Here is a 24,891-nt window from a genome sequence, read left to right as displayed (position 1 = left end):
CAGTAGTGGAATTGGGCCTGGCAGTTGTAGCTACACTTCCAGACTGGGGAAGATAGGAAAACTTGGTCTCAACAAACAGAACAAAAGCAGTGGTGGTCCTTATGGACCTCTTACATGTTTATTATGACTTATTTTGTTGTTCTTTGAATTATTATTAAAAATATCCTTTTGTTTAAAATTCTCTCAGTGAATGAGGGGTGTGTGTATGTGTCTTTGTTATGTTTTGTAAAAAGATAGAAGTGAGGCATAAGAATTATCTTTAAAACTAGACTTAATCTATTTGACCCCGATATATTTAGGACTGGAAATCTAGCTACAATGTTCAAATTCTTAAATGTCATTACAGTCCTGTTGCTAAGGAACCTAAGAGAGCTTTGTATACTTCTGGCATTGGGATGGGGGGGAAGAGAGAGAGAGAGAGAGAGAGAGAGAGAGAGAGAGAGAGAGAGAGAGAGAGAAAGAGAGAGAGGGAGAGAGAGAGAGAAGGAAGGAAGAAGGAAAGAAAGAAGGAAAGAAGGAAAAAAAGAAAGAAAGGAGAGAGAAAGAAAGGAAGAGAGAAAGAAAGAAAATGAAAGGAATGAAGGAAGGAAGGAAAGGAGGGAGGAAGGGATAGGAAGGGACAGGAATGAAGGAAGAGGAGAGAGGAAAGAAGAGAGAGAAAGAGGCGGGGGAATGGAGGGAAAGAAAAAAACTTATAAAACTGAAAATATGAACCAAACAAACAAAAAAAAAAATGTTTCCAGAAACGCTTCTAAGTAATTCCTTGATAGCAAGGGGAATAACCTTTAGCCAGAATCATATCATTTTGACCCAAATTCAGAAGAAGCTACTTCAATAATTCTTAACCTTTGCTAGCCAATTTATAGCAGTTAAACTGTATTCTTGACTCCTATGACTATAAGAGGGAGGTACGTTGTGTCCTCATATATACACCATGTGGCAAGCCTGCTACTTGGCTTCCAAAATTGGAATGGCACATAATGTTTTCTTTTAGATTTCCTAGCCCCTGACAAAACACTAGTAATGCCGCATTCTGTCAAGCATCACTTTTCAGTGGAAATGCTGTCAGCAGGACTGATTAGGGAAACTTGGCAGTAGAAAACAGAAAGATACAGAGGAAGGAAAATTATTGAAATCTGACTTCAGGAATATAAATGTATACAAACATCCAAATTTGTATACAGATTTATCATGATTAAATGAATGTAAACTCTTACATTTGGGGACATTTTAAACCCACCAATTATATAGCTGAAGTATGGGGGAAAGTAAGATTGACCACAGTTCTTGTGAAAAAGATCTGGAGATTTGAATTGCCTACAAGTTCAGGATGAACAAACAGATAGATAGATAGATAGATGAATAAACAAACATAAATAAATAAATAATTGAATAAATGAATAGATACACAAATATGTGTGTATAGATATAGATACAGTTAAATGAATTAATAAGTTAACATAACCTTAGGGTACAATAGCAGAAGGATAGTGACTTAAACATAAGAACTAAATATATTAGATGATATTAAGACCGTGTCTGTAGCATGATGTACCTTTGTAGATGCTATATCTAAGTTTATTGTCTTACGTTCATTCAAAAGAGGATGATGGGGGCTAGGGATAGAGAGTGGGGTGTCCAAATATGTCCTATGAGAAGAAATTGAAAGAAGTAATTAATTTGGAAATGGGAGAAGATCTTTCTCCAACACTTACAAGTCCGGCGACCCTTGGTCAATTCATATTTTCCTCATCTGTGAAACAAAATAATAATATAATTTATTATACAGTGTTGTAAAAAAAAGGGTATTAAAATGCGTAAAAAAGTTAATGAGATAATATACATGAAAAGCGCCTTTGCAAATCTCAAAATTATTGTTGTTATTAACATTTTTGTTGTTATATCAGTTCTAATGTGGCATAAATTCAAGGGTCCTTTACCAGTCTGGTTGGCCTACTTTAGATCTTTGTTAGCTTATAAGTGTTCTTCATCAAGTGTTATACCCCAAATTGAACATAGAACTCTTCTATGGGTTGACCAGAAGAAATATCACCAACTTATTGATGAATATTAAGTGCTTTTCAATGCAACCTAAAAGTGCAAGAGTGTTATCGAATCTGCAATATAGAAAACTCCTAGGTCTTTGTTTTTCAGAGGAAATGCTCTAGCTTTCTCTTCTAATCTTGGATTTGTATTGTTGTTGTTTTCAAACTTAGTTCATGACTTTGCACATATCCTTATTACTGGAATGAAATGGAATAAACATTTATATCTCAGTGCTAAAAAACTTTTTAAAAAATTATCTCATTTGAATCTCACAATAACCCTGCAAGATAGATACTATAATTCCATCCATTTTACAGTTGAGGAAATGAAAGAAATCAGAGGTTAAGTACTTGACTACAGTCACATGATTAGTGAGTGTCTGAGGCAGATTTGAGCTCATCTTCCCGATTCTAGGCCCAGCCCTCTATCCACTATACCATCTTCTGCCTCTTAAATTCCATCATGTTTAATTTGACTCAGTGTTGCAGTCTAAGATCTTTAGAAAACTCATTCACTTACCCATTATGATAACTTTGTGCATTGGGAAAATATTTTAACTATGATTCCCGTGCCTTTATTCATGCCAATCTTTTTTTTTTTTTTAATGCTAAATAGCACACAGCATTAATCCTGAGGGCATACCATTTGAAATCTCCTTCCAAATTGACATTGAACATTAATGATAGTCTTTGGGTCTGATCAAACAACTAATCCTAGATGTTCATAATTATACTATTTTCTAACACTTTACCTTTGTTTTTCATCTATAAGATGAAGGACTAGATGATCTGTATGGCCAATAGCTTTCTATGATTTTATAAATGATGATCAAATCAACTGATGTTTAGGACCAGTTTCACCATATCAAGCGGACCTTTAGTACCAAAGTACATTAAGACACAGGGTTCCTTTGGAGAAGTAGCAGAATTTTATTTCACTAGTGAATAGAATATCCTATGGTTTTCTAGTTCAGTTCTTCAAGTAGCTACTTAGTTTTCTTTCTGTTACTTAAGTTAAATTTTTTTCTGTATTGTTTTGCTTAAATTTGTTCAGCATATACTTTGTGTACAGTTATTTGTTTTATCTAAACAAAACTGATCAATTCATATTTTAAAAGAAATAGGGAGAGGAAAGTTTGATTTTTCATATGCACTTAGCCTTCAAGGAAGAGACCTTTCTGTTAATACTATACTTAGCCATTGCTTCCTTGATGCCTCTTGACAGGTCAAATCAATCACACTGTTCTTCCACTATTATTGCTACCCTTTAAGTCATCCTTAGGATAAGCTTTCTCCCCAAGCCACTTGTGAATCCGCAATGCTATTCCTTGGATTACAAAAAATCATTGCTTCCTCAGAGGATTCAGGAGCCCTTCTCTGAAAGTCATCTCATCTATCCAAGTAATTACTACTCTGTCTCCACTTCCCCTGTATCACCTTCTGTCACATTCTAGGTTTTTGACACACACCAGGATTTACTTCTGCGTCTTCTGATCATTTTTCTTCTTTGTTTCTACCTTCAGGTCACTCTTTCATACTTCCCTGGAATGTTTAATTTTCTCTAAGAGTCCCCAAGACAATGCCTAGCTTGTCTAATATAGGAAGAAGGCAAATCTGCAAACGTAAAAGTTGATAATGTGAAGAACCCAAACATGGTACAGCTGTTCTCTCTTTTGGTCACTATGACATTCTTTTGGTACTCCATAAATGTGGGAGGGAGAACTATTCAGTATTTTAGTTCTCTATTGTTAATACTAGTGCATGTGATTGCTCACAATGTGAATATCTGTGGTGACATCTGTCTGCCTTTCTGTTCAATCAGTAATAACCAGGTTTAAGGTTTTGTTTTCTCTGTTAAATATTCCAATAACTTACCTTCTACCTAATGGTCAAGGGCTGTTCTGCTAACCTTTGCTGTGCTGTTTTCCTCTATGGCTTCTATCATCAATCGCCCTCATTCCTTGTTCCTAAATTTTTACCATGTTTTAACATATACTTCATATTATGCTTCTGCTTGGATTAAAAAAAAACCACAGCCAAAAATGTTTTTATACCTCTATCATACCTTACTATGTTTATATAAATTGCTTTTCTTTTATATAAATTTCTTTTCCTTTTATCTATATTAAAATGTAAGTCACTGGAAGGTAGAACCGATGCTACCCTCTCTACCCAAGTTACATTCAGGTACAAGAGAATAGTATTTCTGGATTCTTAGCTTTAATAGTGCCTATATATTTTCTTTGGCTTTTCTGCAGCTACTATAGAACTAGCAACCTCCCTGCCCCACTTTGGGAGTAGATCTGTTGGAAGACCTAGAAAGTGAAGGACATTCTGGACACCACAGGTGTGAAATTACAGAAGATTGAGTCAAGAGGACAACTCTAGGCCTAACCTTGTTTTAAGTTCTAGGAAAATAGGTACTCTGTGGCTCAGTGGTTCTTATGTAGACTTTATAGTCACAAGAACATCATCTAACATAATTTTGGCATATAACAATTATACTCTATGGTCTCGTTTATTTGGGTTTTTTTGTTATTGTTATTTTTAGTTTGCTTAATCCTCCTACCACTGATGCAGATCATTGCCCTTCTGTGTGTTAGGATATAATTGTTATGAATATGTGTTGCTAAAAATTTCCACAAAGATGGGATCAACCTGATGATGAACCTCTCTGAACTTAGTTTGGCTTAACCTCATGTGATAGATGTGTCCTTTTGCTTGAGCAGCACTAAAAGCCTTTCACACTTGATGGAAACTCACAGAGTTTGTGTCCCACTTCTAGAGATTTTGAGAATCAATGTTGCTGTATAGCATTATGTGGAATTGAAGTGAGACCAGGCATATGCTGACAAATGTTTAACAATCAGCTCTCTGGGGTGCTGGACAGGTGGGGGGAGATATATGCTCAACACATTTTTATGATTAATTTGCATCACGAAAATTTTCCTCATCACTTAAGTCTCGACAGTCAACAAAGCTATAAATCAAACTCTAAACTGTAGTTTTATGGATTTCTGAAATGTAAGTCCTTACACTGAAAACTTAATGATCAGTTCTCATGAGCTAGTATGAGCTGGCATGTCCCTACATGAGAAGGCAGTGGAGAAATGAGAAACAAGTAATAATGAAAATTACATTAAACAAGTAGAGAGATACATGGATTAAATAATTGGGACACTGACCAAATGGATTTTATAACCATTTTAAATAGGAAACAGGCTGATAAATAGTTTAGTCAAGTAGGAAGAGAAAGGTAATTTTTACATCTTCAACTAATATATTTTATTGTTCTGATAAAGTACTTATATTTCTCTCTACAATAGAATAGCATTCTTTAAATAAGTAGATGGGGCAAGTAGGTGGCACAGTGGATAGAGCACCAGACCTGGAGTAAGGAACACTCATCTGCCTGAATTCAAATCTGGCCTCAGACACTTACTAGCTATGTGACCCTGGCCAAGTCATTTAATCCTGTTTACCTCAATTTGCTTATCTGTATAATGAGCTGGAGGAGGAAATGGTAAACCTCTCCAGCATCTTTTCATGACCCCATTTGGTGTTTTCTTGGTAGAGTTTCATGACTGAAAAATGACTTAACAACAACAACAAACCCTTGGTAGCTGGATATAAACAACAAACTTCTAAAATATGAGTTATTTTAGGTTTTTTTTCAGGTAAGGTTAGGTAGATAATAAGCTTATTTTAAATTTTGAAAGATTAATTTTGATATTTAATAAAATAGATCTTAAATTCACCATTCATTAAAAGTAATAAAAGATGACTTGACCTCATCTCTTTAAAGCAAAATACGATATCCCCCAAATCAATAAGCCTCTCTTTTTTATGAAGTTCTTAACACTCAAGGGGAAGAGGTATTAAAATGATCTTTAATTTCTAAGTTCAGTATTTAAGCTTCTGACAAAAAATGAGGATTCCACCTTGATTTCACCATCATTTTGTGACAAGTATCATTCAGAAAAGTATGCATGGGGGAAATCAGGCTGAATATATCTCTTCCTACAATCATCCATTTGAAATCATCTTAGCAGTACCTTAGAAATGTCTTGCCTTGCAAACAAAAAGGTAAAGATCTCTTCTATTTCATTCAACTCTTAAAGGACACCCATAATGTGAAATCTGTCTCACACAGGAACAAAGAAAACCTATGGGGGATTGCTAGAGCTTGAAGCCCAGGAACTTGCTGGTTTTGACTTCTAAGTATAGAAACCAAAGCCTGAGGCTAGCAGCATTGTGCTCCAGCTGATATCACACCAGCCATGGCTTCAATTATATTTCAAAATTTAAAACACTCCGAATCATTCAATCTGTTAAAACACTTTCAACCCAAGTGTCATAATCATTTTTAGTCATTTCCAGCAGAAGCAAACCATTGCCAAAAAGAAAACAAAACTTTCTGAATAAGGGAATATGTTTTTGAAATGTGACTTTTTATTGATCTTGCAGATGGGCATTGGAATAGTAAATCGAAAAATATTTTGCCAAAGAACTCTCACACAGTAAAATGTAGATTCATATAATTAGGAGAGGGATATGGGGTATGTATGTGTGCTTGTATTTAGTTTCTTCCCTTACTGAAAGAGGTTATTTCCTTAGTATAAAAATCTGATGCAAAAAAATAAATGCATCACTAGTCACATAGAAATAGAGTAAGATCTTCATCAAGCACCTAATTTAGCCATGGAAAGGTGTATAGTGAAATGCATTTTTTATTATATGAAATAATAATTTCCTTATGTAACAGGGATACTATGAGTAAGGTATTTTTTTAGAGTAAGTATGTTTCTAAATACGTCATAGAAAGCAAATATGACATAAGCTTGAAATAGGCTTTTCTAAATAACATTTAAAAATATATACAAGATACATATGTGTGTGTATTTTGCCCATATAAGCTATGCATGTCTACATGGACACATACGTAATATAAATATTAATCTTACATGTAATATCAAACATTTATATAACAATATATATACACACACACATGTACACACATATATGTAGTACCCCTCTTCTCTTTTTTTTTTTTTAGAGAGACTGATTCTTTCTAGAGAGGAAAGCAGAAGGTTGGGGCCAGAGACTAGTAACTGCTCTCTTTAGAGAGGGGATACAAGGATAGAACTAAATCTTCTCCCCTAAATATTGTTAGTCTAGGAGAAATAAATTTTAGATTCAAGGTGATCTCTGGATCTATATCCTTTAATGGAAAAAGGCTTCAAGCAATATATACAAGGTGTAACTCCCTGGTCATTGCAGGATCTACAATGAATACACATAGCAAATAGCAAAAAACCCATTTATTCAAGTTGATAGCAAAATAGAAACCAGAGCAAGCATATAGGAGAATATATACCAGAAAACACACAGTAAATGAGCTCTCCCATTGAGGTGAGATAACTTAGCTCAACTGAGATAAAAATGGGCAGTTTTAATTTTTACCCAAGGACGAATTTCCTGAAGTCTCTAGTGTACTAAGGTAGGGATCAGGATATGACCAATGTTATTAGTCTCTCTTCATGTCACTTTCCTCCCAGACTCTTCCTCTCCCTTTAGGGACTTGAAGAGAGTCTGGAACCATGTGTCTTCTCTCTTGAAACTGGAAGTCAGGAGAGATGGAGCCTAGAAGGTGGAGTAAAGGCAGGGACTTTCCTGAGCTCTCCCAAATTCCCCTGCAAACAACTTTAAAAGAATGCCTCAAAACAAATTCTAGAGTGGTAGAACCAACCAAAGGTCAGAATGAAATAATTTTCCAGCCCAAAACAACTTAGAAGTTATTATGAAATGTCTGTCTCACTAGAATGAGAGTGGAGCACAATGCAGTACAAGCTGAACCAGGCATGTCAATATCAGGCCTTGAGGGTATGCACAGCAGTAGCTGTGGCTTTCAGAGCTCTCAGCCCACAGATTATAATGGGATCTGACAACTGGTTGGGAGGAGATTACAGGGGACCATTTGCTGACATTGTTACATTGCCAGTACAGGGATCCAGATCACAGTCACAAGGTGACGAGGACCACTAAGACAACAGTGTTTCTAACTGTGGGGAATGGGGACCCTGGCAACAATTTCAGGGCAAAAAAAATAGTGCTTGTGGATCACTCACAGACCAGAGCACAGGCCAGTAGAGCAGTGACCGCACCTCTCCTTAGATCATACCACCTTGAAAGAACTAAAAACTTATAGATCCCCAGAACTAGCTCTGAAAACAAGACCATGAAAAACCTGAAACTTGGCATAGTATTCAAGTCCAAGCAGAGTTCCAGTTTAACACAAAGTTGAAGTAAAGAAATACTCTGGAAAAATGAGCAAACAACAACAAAAAAGAAACTGACCATAGAAAGTTACTATGGTGATAGGGAACAAGCTACAAATCCAGAAGAAAATGGTATAGCAACATGGAAAGTCTCAAAGAAAAATGTTGAATTGCTCATAGGCACAAAAGGGATTTTCATAAAAAAACAAATTAGAATGGTAGAGGAAAAATTAGGAAAATAAATGAGTGATGCAAAGAAATCATAAAAAGAGAGTCACCAGCCTGGTAAAAGAGGCACAAAAATCCACAGAAGAAAAGAACTCCTTAAAAGGTAAAATTGGCCAGATGCAAAACAGAGCACAAAAGCTCACTGAAGAAATAATTTCTTACAAATTAGAACTGGGCAAGTGGAAGTTAATGACTCTGTGAGACATCAATAAACAATAAAACAAAATCAAAAGATGGAAAAATAAAACAGAAGAATATGTGAAATATGTCACTGGAAAAATAGCTGACCCAGAAAGCAGATCAAGGAGAGGTAATTTTAAAATTATTTGACTGCCTGAAAGCCATGAAAAAAAAAAATCTTGACATCATATTTCAAGAAATTATCAAGGAAAAGTGCCCTGATATCCTAGAAACAGAAAGGAAAATAGAAATGAAAAGAATCCATCACCTCCTGAAAGAGACACCAAAATGAAAACTACCAGGAATATTATAGCCAAATTCCAGAACTTCCAGGTCAAGGTGAAACTATGGCAAGCAGCCAGAAAACAACAATTCAGATATCATCGAGCCACAGTCAGGATAACACAAAATTTAGCAGCTTTTACATTAAACGATCAAAGGACTGGAAATATGATGTTCTGGAGGGCAAAGAAGCTAGAACTACAACTGATTATTACTTGCATAGCAAAACTGAGCATGCTCCTTCAAAGGAAAAAAATATGATAATGAAACAAATGACTTTCAGGTTTTTCTGATGAAAAGATCAGAGCTAAATAGAACTTTGACTTTCAAATGCAAAACTCAAGAGAAGCATAAAAAAAAGTAAACGAAAAAAGAAATAATTATTTCAAAAAGGTTAAAATTTGTATATTGCTACACAGGAAGATGATACTTTTAACTGCTAAGAACTTTATCATTATTAGGGCAGTTAGAAGGAGTATATATAGATGTCATGGTGTGACTTGAATATAATGAGATGATATCTAAAAAATTAAAATTAAGGAGTGAGAAAGAAGAAAGCATTGGGAGAAGGGAAAAGGGAGAGACAGAATGGGGTAAATTATCTCACATAAAAGAGGCATGAAAGGAAGAGCTTTATGATATAGGAGAATATTGGTGGGGGGAGGATTTGCAGGCAATGCTTGAAACTTACTCTCATAGAATTGGTTCAAAGGGGGAATAACCCAAACAGTCAGGTGAGTATAGAAGTCTATGTCACCATTCAAGGCAGTAGGAGGAGCAGGGTTGGTATGACAGAAGGGAGAGTGGATTAAGGGATGTGTTAAACAGAAGTAAAAACACTTTTGAGGATGGACAGAGTGAAAGGAGATAGAGAGAAGGATAAATGGGAAAAATAGGATGAATGAGAAGTACACAGTAATTATACTCATGTAGCTTGGTGGCACAATGCATCCATAGTGCCAGGCCTGGAGTCAGGAAGACTCATCTTCATGGGCTCTGATCTGACCTCAGCCACTTACTAGCTGTGTCTGGGCAAGTCACTTAAACCTGGTTGCTTTAGTTTCTTCATCTATAAAATGAGCTGGAGAAGGAAATGGCACACCACTCCAGTGTCTTTATCAAGAAAATACAAATGGGATCATGTGGCAGGAGAAAGATGACATGACTGAGGAATCAAAAGTTTGAGCTCCCAAGAATATCATTTCATTAAGCAATGCATGCCAATTGCCCAATAAATTGGGATCAGTAGTCTTTCTCAGCCTCAGCACTGGTTCCTGAAGGCAGATTCTATATATTAAAAATAATAAATAAGACCAAATAATTAAAAAGAAACCATTAACTAGGATACATTAGGCAATCTGATTTATAATTGGAGGAAATATTAGGGACTTTACAAGTTCCTGAATTACAGTTCCCTGAATAGTAAGTCCCTAAAATGCAATTTCCTGAAATCAGAAAGTGATATTTCACTCCCCCCAAGTGTTTGTAAATGATCAAAGGAACATGAAAACAATGGCTAATTGACCAGTATGGGGCCACTTTTCAGATAAGATCTATGAGTTGCTTGAGATACATAATTATGAGAAAACTCCTTACATCAATCTTTGGATCTCACTGGGTTTCTGGTCAGCATAACTCAGGTCCTTATTTAAAGGACTCTAATCAGCAGGTGGAGGTGAGGCAGCTTCCCAGACATGCTGGGCTAGGTTCAAACAATGTAATAAAGTTTTTTCACAATTTCCATAATTGTATATTTTTTTCACAAGATGGAAATTGTACTAGACCCGTAATTGAATAGAAGGGGAACTGAGCTTGATCCAGAATTTAGTCACAAGATGGAGTCAGTGTGGCTTACTCAATTTCTACAGACACTTTAGTGTTCTAATCCCCTCATTTGCCTAAGTCAAAAAGAGTCTGACAGGACTGAAATGATTGACAAACAACAATCGTCATTGTTAATGTGAATGGGATGAACTCGCCTATAGAACAGAAGCTGATAGCAGACTGGATTAAAAATCAGTATCTCACAATGTTGTTTGCAAGAAACATGCTTGAAGCAGAGAGACACACAGAGAGTTTAAAAAGAAAAAAGAGGCTATATCAGAAATCTATTATTCCCCAGCTGAAGTCAAAAGAAAGCAAAGCAAAGAAACAAACACACAACAACAACAACAAAACCTGGAGTAGCAATAATGATCTCAGATGAAGCAAAAGCAAAAATAAATCTGATTTAAAAAGTTAAGCAGGGAAACTACATTTTGCTAAAAAGTACCATAGATAATGAAGTAATATCAATACTAAACATACATGCACCAAGTGGAATAACATCCAAATTCTTAAAGGAAAAGTTAAATGAGTTCCAAGAGAAAATAGACAGTATAACTATACCCAACTGTCTCCTCTCAGAACTAAAATAATCTAACCAAAAAATAAACAAGAAAGAAGTTAAGGGGATGAATACAATTTTTTAGAAAAGCTAGATATCATAGACCTCTGAAGAAGAATTGAATGGAAATCGAAAGGAAGATACCTTTTTTCTCAGTGGTACATGGTACTTACACAAAAATTGACTATGTATTAGGGCATAAAAACCTCATAGCCAAATGCAGAAGTTTAATGTATCAGTTACCATCATAATGCAGTAAAAATTACATTCAATAGAGAGTCATGGAAACATAGATTGAAAATTAATTAAAAGCTACATAATCTAATCCTAAAGAATGAATGGGTCAAAGAACAAATAAAAGAAACAATCAATGATTTTATTAAAGAAAATGACAACAATGAGACAATATACCAAAATTTATGGGATACAACCAAAGCAGTACTCAGGGGGAAATGTATATCTTTAAATGCTTATATTAACAAAATAAAGAAAGAAAAGACCAACAAATTGGGCATGGAATTAAAAAAAATAGAAAAAGAACAAATTAAAAATCCCCCATTAAACAGCAAATTAGAATTCCTGAAAATCAAAGGAGAGATTAATAAAATTGAAAGTAAGGAAACCATTGCACTACCAAATAAAAGTAAAAGCTGGTATTATGAAAAAAATCTAAAGCTTTGGTTAATTTGATTTTTAAAAAGAAAGAAAAAAAACCAAAGTACCTATCAAAAATGAAGAGGGTGAGTTTATCACCAAAGAAGATGAAATTAAAGCTATTATTAGGAGCTATTTTGCCCAATTTTATGCCAATAAATTTAACAATTTAAGTGAAGTGTATAGATATTTAAAATATATAAATCACCTATATCAACAGAAGAGGAAATAGAATACTTAAGTAATCCCATTTTAGACAAAGAAATTGAAGAAGCTATCAATGAGCTCCCTAAGTAAAAAAATCACCAGGACCAAATGGATTCATAAGTGAATTCTACCAAGCTTTTAAATGACAGTTAATTCCAACACTTTATGAACTATTTGGGGAAAATAGGCAAAGAAGTCCTACCAAATTCTTTTCCTGACACAAATATGGTGCTGATACCTAAACCAGGAAGAACAAAAACAGAGAAAGAAAACTATAGACCAATTTTCCTAATGAATATTGATGCAAAAATTTTAAATGAAATACTGGCAATGAGATTATAGTAGAATATCACAAAAATCATACACGATGACCAGATGGGATTCATTCTAGGTTGGCAGAGCTAGTTCAATATTAGGAAAACTATCAGCACAATTGACCATATCAATAACACAATGTATCAGTAAGGCAAGATTCATGACCTCAGGGATGACCATGAACATGCCTGAATGGGTCAGAATCTTGAAGTATAAAAAATTCTCTAGGTAGAAGGCAAAGGAAGTATAATATTTATTTAAGAATCCAATATATTAAGAATACAATCCCGGGACCAGTAATTCCAATTCCATATAGTAGCAATAACATTCCAAAGCCAGTAAACCCACCTTAATGTAGGAACAAGGAAATTATAACACAATATTATAGCAAGGAGCCAAGTCATCCTATAACCTTCCCCCAGGCCCCACCCCCCCAAGGCCTTCCTGTAAACACTCACCCACAAATCCTAACTCTCTGCTCACCACTCTCTCCTGCAGCTCTGTAGACTCCAAGTTCCTGTTCCTTCTCCTTGGACAGAATTCTGATTCCTATAGCTCTCATTGCCTCAGTGTCCTCTTGATGTCTACTTCTGAATCCTGCCACTCTCAGTTTTGCTGCTCCACTGCTCTCAGTTCTGGGCTCTCTTTTTATAAAGTCCTAGCCAGCATCTGATTGACTAGAACTCAGTGCACATACCATTGGCTCTGGTCTTAGCAACTTCTCTTAGGGCCCTGAGGGCTTCACACCCATATCAGCTTAATTAGCAAAAGGGTGTGGTCCTGGGGCTTCACATCCAGTTAGTGAATGGGAATAGGCCTGTCTTTAATCAAGCCTCTCTTTGTTGGCCCCACCTGAGGCCTATTCAATGGGTGGGAAAGATCTTTTGCTTACTGATTGCCTTATACACAACCTAGAGAAATCATGATTATCTCAATAGATGGAGACAAAGCTTTTGACAAAATGCAACACCCATCCCTATTTAAAAAGGAGAAAACAATAGGAATAAATAGAGCTTTCCTCAAAATGATAAATAGTATCTATCTAAGCAATCAGTGAACATCCTTTCCAATTAGAGTAAAAGAAGGATATCCATTATCACCACTATTATTCAGTATTGTAGGAATTGGAATAGACAGTGAGAAAACAGAACTATCACTCTTTGCAGATAATATGATGGTTGGAGAATACTAAGGAATCAACTTTAAAAAAAACTAGTTAGAATAATTAACTTTAGTGAAGTGGCAGGATATAAAATAAATCTGCATAAATCATCAGCATCTCTCTATATTACCAACAAATCTAGCAGTAAAAGATAGAAAGAGAAATTCCAATTAAAATAACTGTAGACAATTTAAATTATTTGGGAATCTCCCTGCCAAGACAAACTTAGGAACTATATGAACAAAATTACAAAACACTTTTCATACAAATAAAATCAGATCTAAATAATTGAAAAATATTAATTGCTCATGGGTAGGCCAAATCAATGTGATAAAATGACAATTCTACCTAAACTAATTTACTTATTCAGTACCATACCCATCAAACTACCAAACTACCAAAAAGTATTTTAGATTGCTAGAAAAAATTGTAACAAAATTTAAAAAACAGTAAAAAAAGGTCAAGAATAACAAGGGAATCAATGAAAAAAAGAAGTATGAAGGAAGGTGGCCTTGCAGTGCCAGATTTCAAACTATATTACAAAGTGGTAATCATCAGAATAATGTTGTAGGCTAAGAAATACAGTGATGGGTCAGTGGGATAGATTAGGTACACAAAGTAGTAAATGACCATAGCAATCTCATGTTGTATAAATACAAAGATCCAGGCTTTTGAGATAAGCAGTTGATTGATTGAAGAAAATGAGAAAGTTGGGATAATAAAGGGAATGATCTTCTGGAGAAGAAGGTTTGGAATGGAATCATCTGTGTAGGGAGAGGGGTTTGTCTTGGCATGGAGAATGACCACATCTTCAAGTAAGATAGAGGTAATTGAAGAGATAGTGGGAGTTATCTGAACAAGGTGAGATGTTAAAAGCTTAAAGCAATGAAAAGAGTGAAAATACCACAAAAAACAAAATAAAATACTAAATGTGACAGAAAAGTGATGTCAAGAATGGTGAATGAAACTAGCATCTATGCAAAACTGGACCATTTTGGGGCTAGAGAATAGTCAAAATTATTCCTTAAGATGTTTCACAGTGAAGCATGAATTATTATCAAAATCTGATGTAATCACTCCAACCATCATTGCTCTAATCACAAATCTAAAATCAAAGTAATTCCTTAGTAATTCCTTAAAATACAGTTTAGCTATATGTCTATATACTTTATACAAAGTATTCACAGTTTGTATTACCAAAAATATATGCATATTTATTCTACATATTTCTATATATGTAAAATACACACACACATAACTTCCAAGAAAATAGTATATGCCCGTATGCATTGTTGCTCAAGAAAAAAAAAGATTTGCCAATAATTGAAGAGGTTCAGAGAAACTTATTGATTCAGTAATTATAGAAAAAGCTGCCTTAGATGGCCATAAACTTTATACTGCCTTTATTGATTGCTTGGACTGATTCCAGTGTTCATGGCTTTTCTATGTATTGTAAATATATAAAACAGGGCTCAGTATAAGGAGAATGCTGGAGTTCATGACGTCCACATAGTAAATTATTCTCTATTTTAAATATACCACCAACATAATAATCTTAAGAATAACCACTATAAAATGTGGCATTTTTCAGGGACATAGTTGAAAATCCATTATGGTCTATCTAGCTCCAAATCCATCATCATCTTTCCTAAATATAACTAAATATGGCTTCCAAGTTAAAAAAGAGAGTCAGAAACATATTTTTTACTTGGATGTTCATGGAATACATCAGGCTATACGACACTACAATGAACATATTAAGTAGTTCATTCATCTCTTAGAATCCTTATCTAATGATATCAAAAAGTTGTTTGGACTCTATGAGTATAAATTTCTTAATGAAAGTCAAGGCAAGAGAGAGATTGAAGGATATAAGTTTGATTCCAGAGGTCAAATAGAAGCAATGGAGAAAGGAATGCTTAAAAAATATCTTAGTCTTCTCTAGGCAAGACATATTGAGCATAAAACGATCAGTGATAAAGATGTGACTGAGATTTATTGTTAAAAGACTTATTGACATTCTGAAATCAAAACTGAACAGCAAGGATACATTTAAAACAATTAACATCTGTGTAATATTGGTCATAATGTGTACTTTTGGAACTATAAATGAGCCATATCTTTTGGATAGTTTCCTAACAAAAAAAAGTTATAAACCAAATATGGGTCCTATCAACTTTACCCTTTCCTATCAAACTACCACTTCTTCCCCTGAAAGGAGAAAGAAGATTGATAGGTATTCAGATGACAAACAGATTTCAAATATGCAGAAAAACTTTTGGAACAAAACAGTGCACTGAACAATATTAAATGCTGGCAACAGGTATATAACAACGGGATTTAATTTAACCAAAAGTGATTTACCTCTGGATGGAATCTGAGTTCAAGTCCTTCCTTTGACACATTAATTATTTTACCAGATGTAAGTCACTATTTCTTGCCACCCAAGTAACTATCCAAGGCTATAAATTATAACTGAGTTTTTGATTATCAATGGAGAATATTTTCAAATGTGGATTGTCCCAGTCCTTGAAATTATGTCTGGACATCATCATCAATCAATAAGTCATTATCTTTTCCCTCATCCTCATATTAACACTTTAAAAGCCCATTAAGAGCTACAAAAGTTTTTATGTATATTATCTTATTTGAGCCTTATAATATTTGAGTAGGTATAATAGCAATTAGATTTGAAGATCTTTCCCACCCATTAATAGGCCATGTGACCTGCTTATATCACAAGAAGTCTGAGTCACATGTGGTGGGAGGAGCTTCCTGAGAGGAAAAGGAAGTTATATCACAGAAAATGCTGAGAGAGGGAGAGATGTATGGCTGCTAATGGCTGCTATTGGCCAGCTTCAGGATTGTTAGAGCTGAACAGGCTGACTTAGCTGTACTGTGAGTTTGTCTTTGGGGAGACTCCAGCAGGGGGTCAGAGAGGTTTTGGGACAGCAAGGCTCCAAGCTGTGATATGGTGTTTTAAGTTCCTTGCTATTGTGATAAAGTGGGCTGACTGGCTGTGGGAGCTGAACATTTAGTTATGGGATATGGTTCTCTGGTGTCTGAATAAGTGGTTTACTTCTTCTGCCTTCTATGTATACTATGAGATACAGAATTACATAGGCATTTTGATAATTATCATCTATATTGTTATTATTGCCTTTGTGATACAGTAGGTGATATAGGTATAATTCTCTTCATACTCAAATAAGGAGCTGAAGGTCAGAATGGTTAAATCATTTCCTCATAGACAAACAAGTGGTAAGTGCTGAAAGAATGAAAATCCATGTCCCTGATGACAGGAAACTCAATATTCTTATTTACCCAAGCAAAGGTTTTCTATGTTTGGGAAGTTGGAGAGGAGAGGGAAGATAAAAAGTAAAGGGGAAGAAGAGGGTTAACAGAATAGTAGTTAGTAATAATGTGCAAATAGTGATAAAAAGGACCTTTGGCCATTTCCATGTGGTATATAGCCTTAAAAAATCTGCAAACTAGTTCTCTAATTAACTTGGTCATTGTCAGGGCATGCATTATGCAAGTTATGCCAATTAATTGTTCTTTTAGGGGCATGCACTTCCATTAATAAATCTCGGGCATTGGAAAAGGAAACAAGAAATAACTTCCTGAGAAATGTCACTATCTACTTTGATATTAGAGATCTGACAGTGTCAATAATCATCACAGTATCCCCACTGCTAGGCTAAGCAATGTATTAATACTGGAATGACAGCTTTGCAATATACATTCATATACAAAAAATGAGCACATGGTTTATGTGGAGTCTTATAGCCAAATGTCATCATTTTAATAATCTTTGATCCTTTTCAACACTTATTTTATGCTCAAATACCAAGTGTGGCAGTAAAATAGCATCAAAGAGCTGGTAAACAACTCTATAAAGCTTTCAAAAACACTTCCTCTCTGTGTTTGATGTCAGGTTATGACCCATGTGTTACAGGAAAGAAAGACAGCTAAAGGTTACTGAAAGACATTTTCTGGATTCCTACTTAGAAGGATGGTCATTAATTAATGCAATAAAGTACATTTCCGACTGATCTATAATTTCCATTGCAATTACACAGGAAAGGGGTTATGGTTAGAAGCAGAAGAGTATTGATTCATGGACATGAACATATAATAACCAAGTTGTTGAATTAATGCAGACGCATAACATTCCCATGTATGGAGATGAATTGTCTAGAGCTTGTAGTTTCAGATAAAGATGGAAATTCCCCTGAAGATGGGCAAAATTACATTTGAAAAATTTTAGAGGCCAAGTTCTTATTAACTTGTTATAATATTTGTGGCAGTGCCACTTCATAAAGTTAATGTCCTGAAAATAATTTCTCAGCTACAAATATGGGAATACTCCATAAGAAAATCTAAGCACGCCATCTTTGTCTATAGAAAAAAAAATATTAGTCCCTGAGGACAAGATTAAGTGAATAAAGACAGAAATAAGTTGTCCTAGGGATAAGAAGATAAGAATTCTTATATTAGCTGAGGCCCATAGGCTACCTGACTCTTATATAGTGATAGAGAAGAATGTATTGAAGAATTCTGTTTGAACAGCCAATGTCACCTCAGCTGTAGCCCAATCTTAGTCCATGTTTACAAACCAGGTCTATTTCTAACTTTCCTCTGTCCCTTTATAACATTGCTTTTCTCCCAGACACCCAAGTTCAAAGGTCCATAGAGTAATAATGGGGAACTTATTCAGTCCATATGAAAATCCATCTTTGCATATGACTATTTAATGATATGGTTTTGTTCCTTTTCTTCTACTGTAAAGGGTAAAGAACTTGCAATTAAGCCATGCTTGCATGATTGAATTCCATTGAAATGAAGAAAGAAAGAGAGTAGAGTTTGCCAGTGAGTAGGCATTGAATCAGGAACCTGATTGGGTAAATCCACAATAACCTTTTAGACTAAGGAGATAAGTGTTACTACCCAGAAAGGGAGAAAAGCAAGTAGGAAATAGGAGCCATTTATGAAGAACATATTGAGAATATTATCCATGAGTACCTACTTGTGTTAGAGAAAGTGAATAATCATTGAGATGAACCTGAATAATAGTCCTTACACTTTATTAGCAAATATTTGGGGCTTTAGATTAAATGCAAAAAGTCTTTCTAAGAAGTAGAGTGACATTAGCATGAAAAGTGATTGGATTGGCTGAGGAAATTTGGCCATGCCCTGTGGACCATTTCTAAAATATTAAACTGAAGAGATTTCTAGATTAGAACAAGTAGAGGGAAGAGAGATTTCTAGCTCAGCCCCTAGGGAGCAATGAATGAGAGGTGGTGTGAAGAGGGAAAAATCAAAGTTCTGGGTCTCTGTCTCAGTCTTGCTCCTCCCACTTTTATCAGAGGAGGACCTTGTAAGATTTGGAAGTCCAGAGGACTTCCCCTCTTCCCATATTCTCCTAGCATTATGCCCAATTCAGCTGAAGGCAGCATCTACATTTGAAAGCAAAGGCTAGATTGCATACAGGCTCAGCTCTACAAAGAGTCCAGCAAAATAACTAAAGCATACCTTAGGAAAACTCCATAAGGAAGAAAATGTTTCTAGCAATAGTGCTCTCTAAGGTTGAGCTTTTTTTTTCTCTAGACTCTTTATGTACTGGTAGGAGAGTGTGTCACAGAATTTTTGGAGGTGAGGTCAGGGGAGATGTATTTTGTGTCAAATGTTTTTACTGTTTTACCTATTATCATGGTTCTAATATCAATTTTCTTCTATCCTTGTGTAATAATGGTAAATAATCACGATTATATGCTAGTTTTTTCCTTTTGAAATTAACATTCTCTTAAGCGTCTATTGTTCTTTCCCTACTGACTTCCAAACCTGTTTATTTTCCATCACCCACCTTCATTGAGAAAATAAACTGCTGAATTGTTCCCCAACAAATATATCTGTTTTATTTGGTAGATAGAGAATCTCTGATTCTCTGTAATATTTCCTGAAGCAGTTGTCCTGAATTGTACTTTTTAAAGAGTTCAGGAGGCTCCAGTTCAGATGAAAAAGCATAGAAATAACCTGTTTATCTAGGACAAATAATGCTGAACAGGGAAATCCAAAACAAGAGAGCCTGTGACTGTCCTATCTTGTGGACTAAGGTACTTTGGAGAAAGAATTGGTTAGATTTGAAATACGATGAAGCTGTGAGACAAGGAATTGGGTACAGAGACAATCAGTTTGGCACCAGTACTTCTTTTTGTTTTTTTTAATTAATATGCTCCCTTGTGTATATATCCATTCAGTTCCTTAAAGGGCCTTTCTACTCCATATCTATAATCCTAAAATCCTATAATCTCTAGCATCCAACATCAATCTGCCTTTTCAATCTCATTTCCCAGTTTTAGTTTTTCCATGTGTCCCACACTCAAGCTGAACAAGACTAATTGCTATTTCCTTCTCTGAACATATATAAAATTTTGTTCATTTCTTTGTGTGTTTACATTCCATCTGCCATTATAGTTAACTGCATTCATGTCTCATGTCCCCTGGTAAAAAGTAAGCTACTTGAGTGAAGGGACCATTCATATCTTGGCATTCTTTGACTCCTCCATCAGTCCTACATAGCACAGTGTTTTGTATGTCGTAGAAGCTCAATAAATATTGATTGAATTAGTTAAATAAAAACTAAGTGACATTTTTAGTCCTGTGTGTTATGTTAGGCTGCCATTCATTTTTCCTGAATCTTTAAATTAAATTGTTCTAAAGATTTTAAAAAGCCATGGTAGCTATTATTCATTTTTAATGAAAAGATACTGAGGTTAATCACTTATCTTTTTTTGGAACTAGGTTTGGCTCTAAATTATTTTTGTGATTTATAAAATATAAGCCCACCCTCAGTGAATAGAGATTTACCATCAGGGAGGGTATTCAAAGAATGTCTAACAATTACTGAAGGTAATTCCAAAAGAGGATTTCTAAAATAAATGTAAGTACTTTATATTTCTAATATCTTAAGTTTTTTTATGAAGTGTTTTCCTCATAGCAATCCTTTGAGAGAGGTAATTCATATCTCATAATCATTATTAATCTCATAACCTCGTCATATCTCATAATAATTATTTTGCTATGGAAAATATTGACAGATAATTGAGTTACTCCAAGATTTTATTTTTTTCCCCAACATACTTTTACTATCTTTCATAAAACAGAACAACAAAAAAGCATTTAGAAGGATCATAACATTGTTGGAAGAACTGCATAAATTTACAAAATGATTACTTTGAAAGAGGAACTGTTCATTTAGAGCTATGTGTTCCAGGGCATCTATTCACTTTTTAGTCATGCATGATATAAATTTATTACCAAATTTTCAATTTTGTTGTAAGGAAATTATTTTTAAAATGTATCATATTCTTAGGTATGATTTTATGTTTTTCTTTAATTGTAACTTCTCTAGAGGTATGTATCTTCAATGCTATAATGCAAAGCAAGGGGAAAAATCATGTAGCCTTTATAACAGAGATAACTTAGAGTGCATTTATTTAGGAAAATAAGAGACTTAAGAAACTTAAAGCGGGAAATGCAAGACAGAGCTGAGGTTCTATTAGTATATTAATTCATCATTTCGGGAGAGGGGAAGAAATCTTTTATAATCTTATCTGCAATCAGTAAATTAATATACATGGGGAGAATAATTTTAATTTTAGCTAATAAAATGTATTTGTCATAATGAAGGATAGAGAATTGATTTCTACACTTAAGAAAGTTTCAATATCATGAGATAGGGAGAGGAATTTATGGAAGACATGCTTTAAACTTTCAGTAATTGGTAAAGGTTGCTGAAGTGGGGGTGATGGGAGTGGTTATTTTTAATAAGAACATTGAATGGACTGTATCATGTATACCAGGGAAGACAAATATGACTGTAATGGGAAGTATACACTGGGAATGAAAAGAGAGAAATGTTGTACATTACATATGACATGAATCTTTCGGCTAAATTGATCCAACTAAGGGAAGAGATTGGTATAACAAACTGTGATACAAATTTCTAACAGAGACCTAAATTAAGTAATTTCCAAATCACAGGAAATGAGTGACCTCTGGAGTTTCCTTCTACTGCCCATTATATCATTTGCATGAGGTATATGATATTTTCAACTGTTTCTATCCACACAGTGTAATGCATACAGGCAAATGAGCCTTTAAGGGAATTGCAAGGTCAGCAATTCCAAGATCCCTCTTTGTATGTAATTAACGTCAGTAGAGGTTAATTACAGTTACCCATAAAGCTTCATTCCAATCAAGAAGAGAGTAAAACCAATCTGAACAGTTTAATTATTGTATAAAATATAATTATGTAGTCAGTGGGGTTGGAACAGGCTTCTGAAACACTCCTTTGGCATCCATGATCTATTTGATAAACACTGCATTATGATAACCCTATAAAACATAATTTACCAAGTGAGATAAGGAAAAGGCACTCATAATTTCTTTTAAAATTCTAGTCATTACTTTGAAATGCATGGAAAAATTGTCATAGATTTAATTCTGTACCTAAATTTTAGAGGGTTTTTTTTTTTAAAATTAGGAGTTTACTTGATCAGATTCCTACTGTAATGGCTTGTTGTGGCATGAAGGAAGTCCTGGGTCTTCAAAGACTTTGAAAGTGGAGAACAAGATCTTGAAGACTCTGGCAAGCATAATTGCTTTTAAGCATGGACCCAGCAAAAGATAGGCATTTTTGTCATACAATGTCTAGGCTAGCTGTATTCACAGACTCTTGTAGTGGTTAAGTGCTGGACTTGGAGTCAGAAACATCTGAGTTTGAATCCCACCTCAGACACTAACTATGTGACTTTACATGAATCACTTAACCTCTCTCAGTTTCAGTTTACTCAATGTTAAAAATATGAAAAGTAAAAGTACCCACCTCACTGAGTTTTTGGGAGGATCAAATTAAATAATAAATATATACGTAGTGCTTTGTAAACCTCTAAGTGCTATATGAATGCTGATTGTCATTATTATGATGGTGATGATGATAAAATTTGGCTGTGTGTATGTGTTTAGTAATTTTTCAGTTGTGTCCAACTCTTGTGCTTGCCCAAGGTCACACAGGCAGTAAGAATCTAAGGGTAGATTTGAACTCGAGCAAATTAATCTTCCTGACTCCTGGCTAGACACTGTATCCACTGTTCTACCTAGGTGCCCCTAAAATTGGCTATCAGGTGAGTAGTAGTAAAAATAAGTATAGTAGCAGTTGGTGATGCTTTGGGGTAGTGAGCAGTGGGGGGGGTGGTGGTGGTGGTGATGATGATAGTAGTATCAGCCTGGCTTGGTGAATGAAGAGCTGGCCCCAGAGCCTGGAAGATTTTGCCTCAACTCCTATCTCTGACACATACTATATGTATGACCCTAGAAAAGTCACTTCAATTCTCAATGTTCCAGGCAAGTCTCTAAGTCTGTTTGCTGCAGAGAAGTTACTTATCTGTACTGGTAGAGGGAATTTATTAGGGAGTTAGCTCCCTATCCCTGTGAAATCCAATCCTTATCTAATTATTATTAATACTACAATTCTATAGGGCATCTAGGGGGCACAGTGGATAGAGTACCAGACCTAGAGTCAGGAAGATTCATCTTCCTGAATTCAAATCTGGCCTCAGACACTTACTAGCTGTGTGAATCTGAGCAAGTCACTTGACCCTATTTGCTTCAGTTACCTCATCTGTAAAATGAGCTGGAGAAGAAAATGGCAAACCACTCTAGTATCTTTGCCAAGAGACCCAAAATGACATTAAGATGAGTTGTACACAACTGAAACAAGTGAATAACAACAATTTTGTATACCGTAGTAAATTAAGCCCTTACACTCAGACATGGAGAGGTTATTATCTGTATCAGTAAAAGCAATACCCATATTAAAAAAATCATTGACAGTTTGAGATAATAAAAAAGACAGAATCAAAGAAATATTACTACCATTGCTAAGCAATTAACAAGCATCCATTCATGATATTGGGGCAACAACATACATTTTATTTTTCAGATATGAATGAGTAAATGAGTGAACAAATGAATGAAAGAAAAATATAAGTGCTTACTATATGTCAAATGCTGTGCTAATTACTGATGTTTCAAATAGAAAAAAAAACTTTTTGGTGTGAGATATATGACATTTTCAAGTGTTACTATATGCATGCTATCGAATGAATTTTCAAAGAGCTCAAACTCTAATTGGGGCAGACAACCAAAAAACAAAAACAAAACAAATGTTTGGCTGCAGGGGGGTAAAAAATCCCCAGGGGATCCTTAGATTACATCAGTATGTGGTATGATGTCTTCCGGCCACCTAGCTGTCCTGGATGGGTTTTGAGATAGCTTTGAACAAGTAAGGATGAGAAGTGAAGGCTTATGGAGAATTGACAGCAATCAAATGAAACCGAATTTGTATTTCCCTTCATTATTGGTAGTAGTAGCAAGTATCTCCCTCTAGTTTTCCTAAGGTACCTAAGAATAAACTTGTTTGAATGTATTATTTAAGAAGTGTCTTGTGAGGAAAGAGAAGCGTTCTGTAATGAACATAGTCATTACAGGGCCAAGATCCTTCTTTCTAATAGATTCAGCATTGTAAAATAGTTAACTACAGTCTAGTCAAATTTTAATTATCCAAATTAGAGTGGATTAACCAAAAAGGCTGTGATTGTGGCTGGTTCAAGAGTAGCTAGAAGGGAAGAAGGTTTGAAGTCATGGTCTTCTTTCCTATGCTAACAAGAAAAGCCTTTTTAGTAACAATCAATGGCATTTATATATCACTTTAAGGTTTGCAGAGCAATTTGCAGTCATATCATTTGATCCATACAACAACCCTTGCAGTAAGTCCTATTTATAATAAACATAATAGCTATTGTTTATATAGCATTTAAGGCATGGAAAGTTAAATATATAATAGATAAATATAGATATATATTTGTATATATATATATAGTATGCATGTGTATATATCTATATCTAACCTATATATGGACATGTATACATACATACCTACAGGCAATACATTCATGTATGCATACAGGTACATGGCTTCTACATATCTATCTGATGATGTCATTTTAATTCATCTCTCTGAGTCTTAGTTTCCTCATTTGTAAAACAGTGATAATAATAATTGTCACCTCCCACATGGTATGTGTGTAT

Source organism: Trichosurus vulpecula, chromosome 2, assembly GCF_011100635.1.
Source record: "Trichosurus vulpecula isolate mTriVul1 chromosome 2, mTriVul1.pri, whole genome shotgun sequence".
NCBI classification, from domain to species: Eukaryota; Metazoa; Chordata; class Mammalia; order Diprotodontia; family Phalangeridae; genus Trichosurus; species Trichosurus vulpecula.
The sequence above is the reverse complement of the archived record's forward strand: the minus strand, read 5'-3'. Positions refer to the sequence as shown.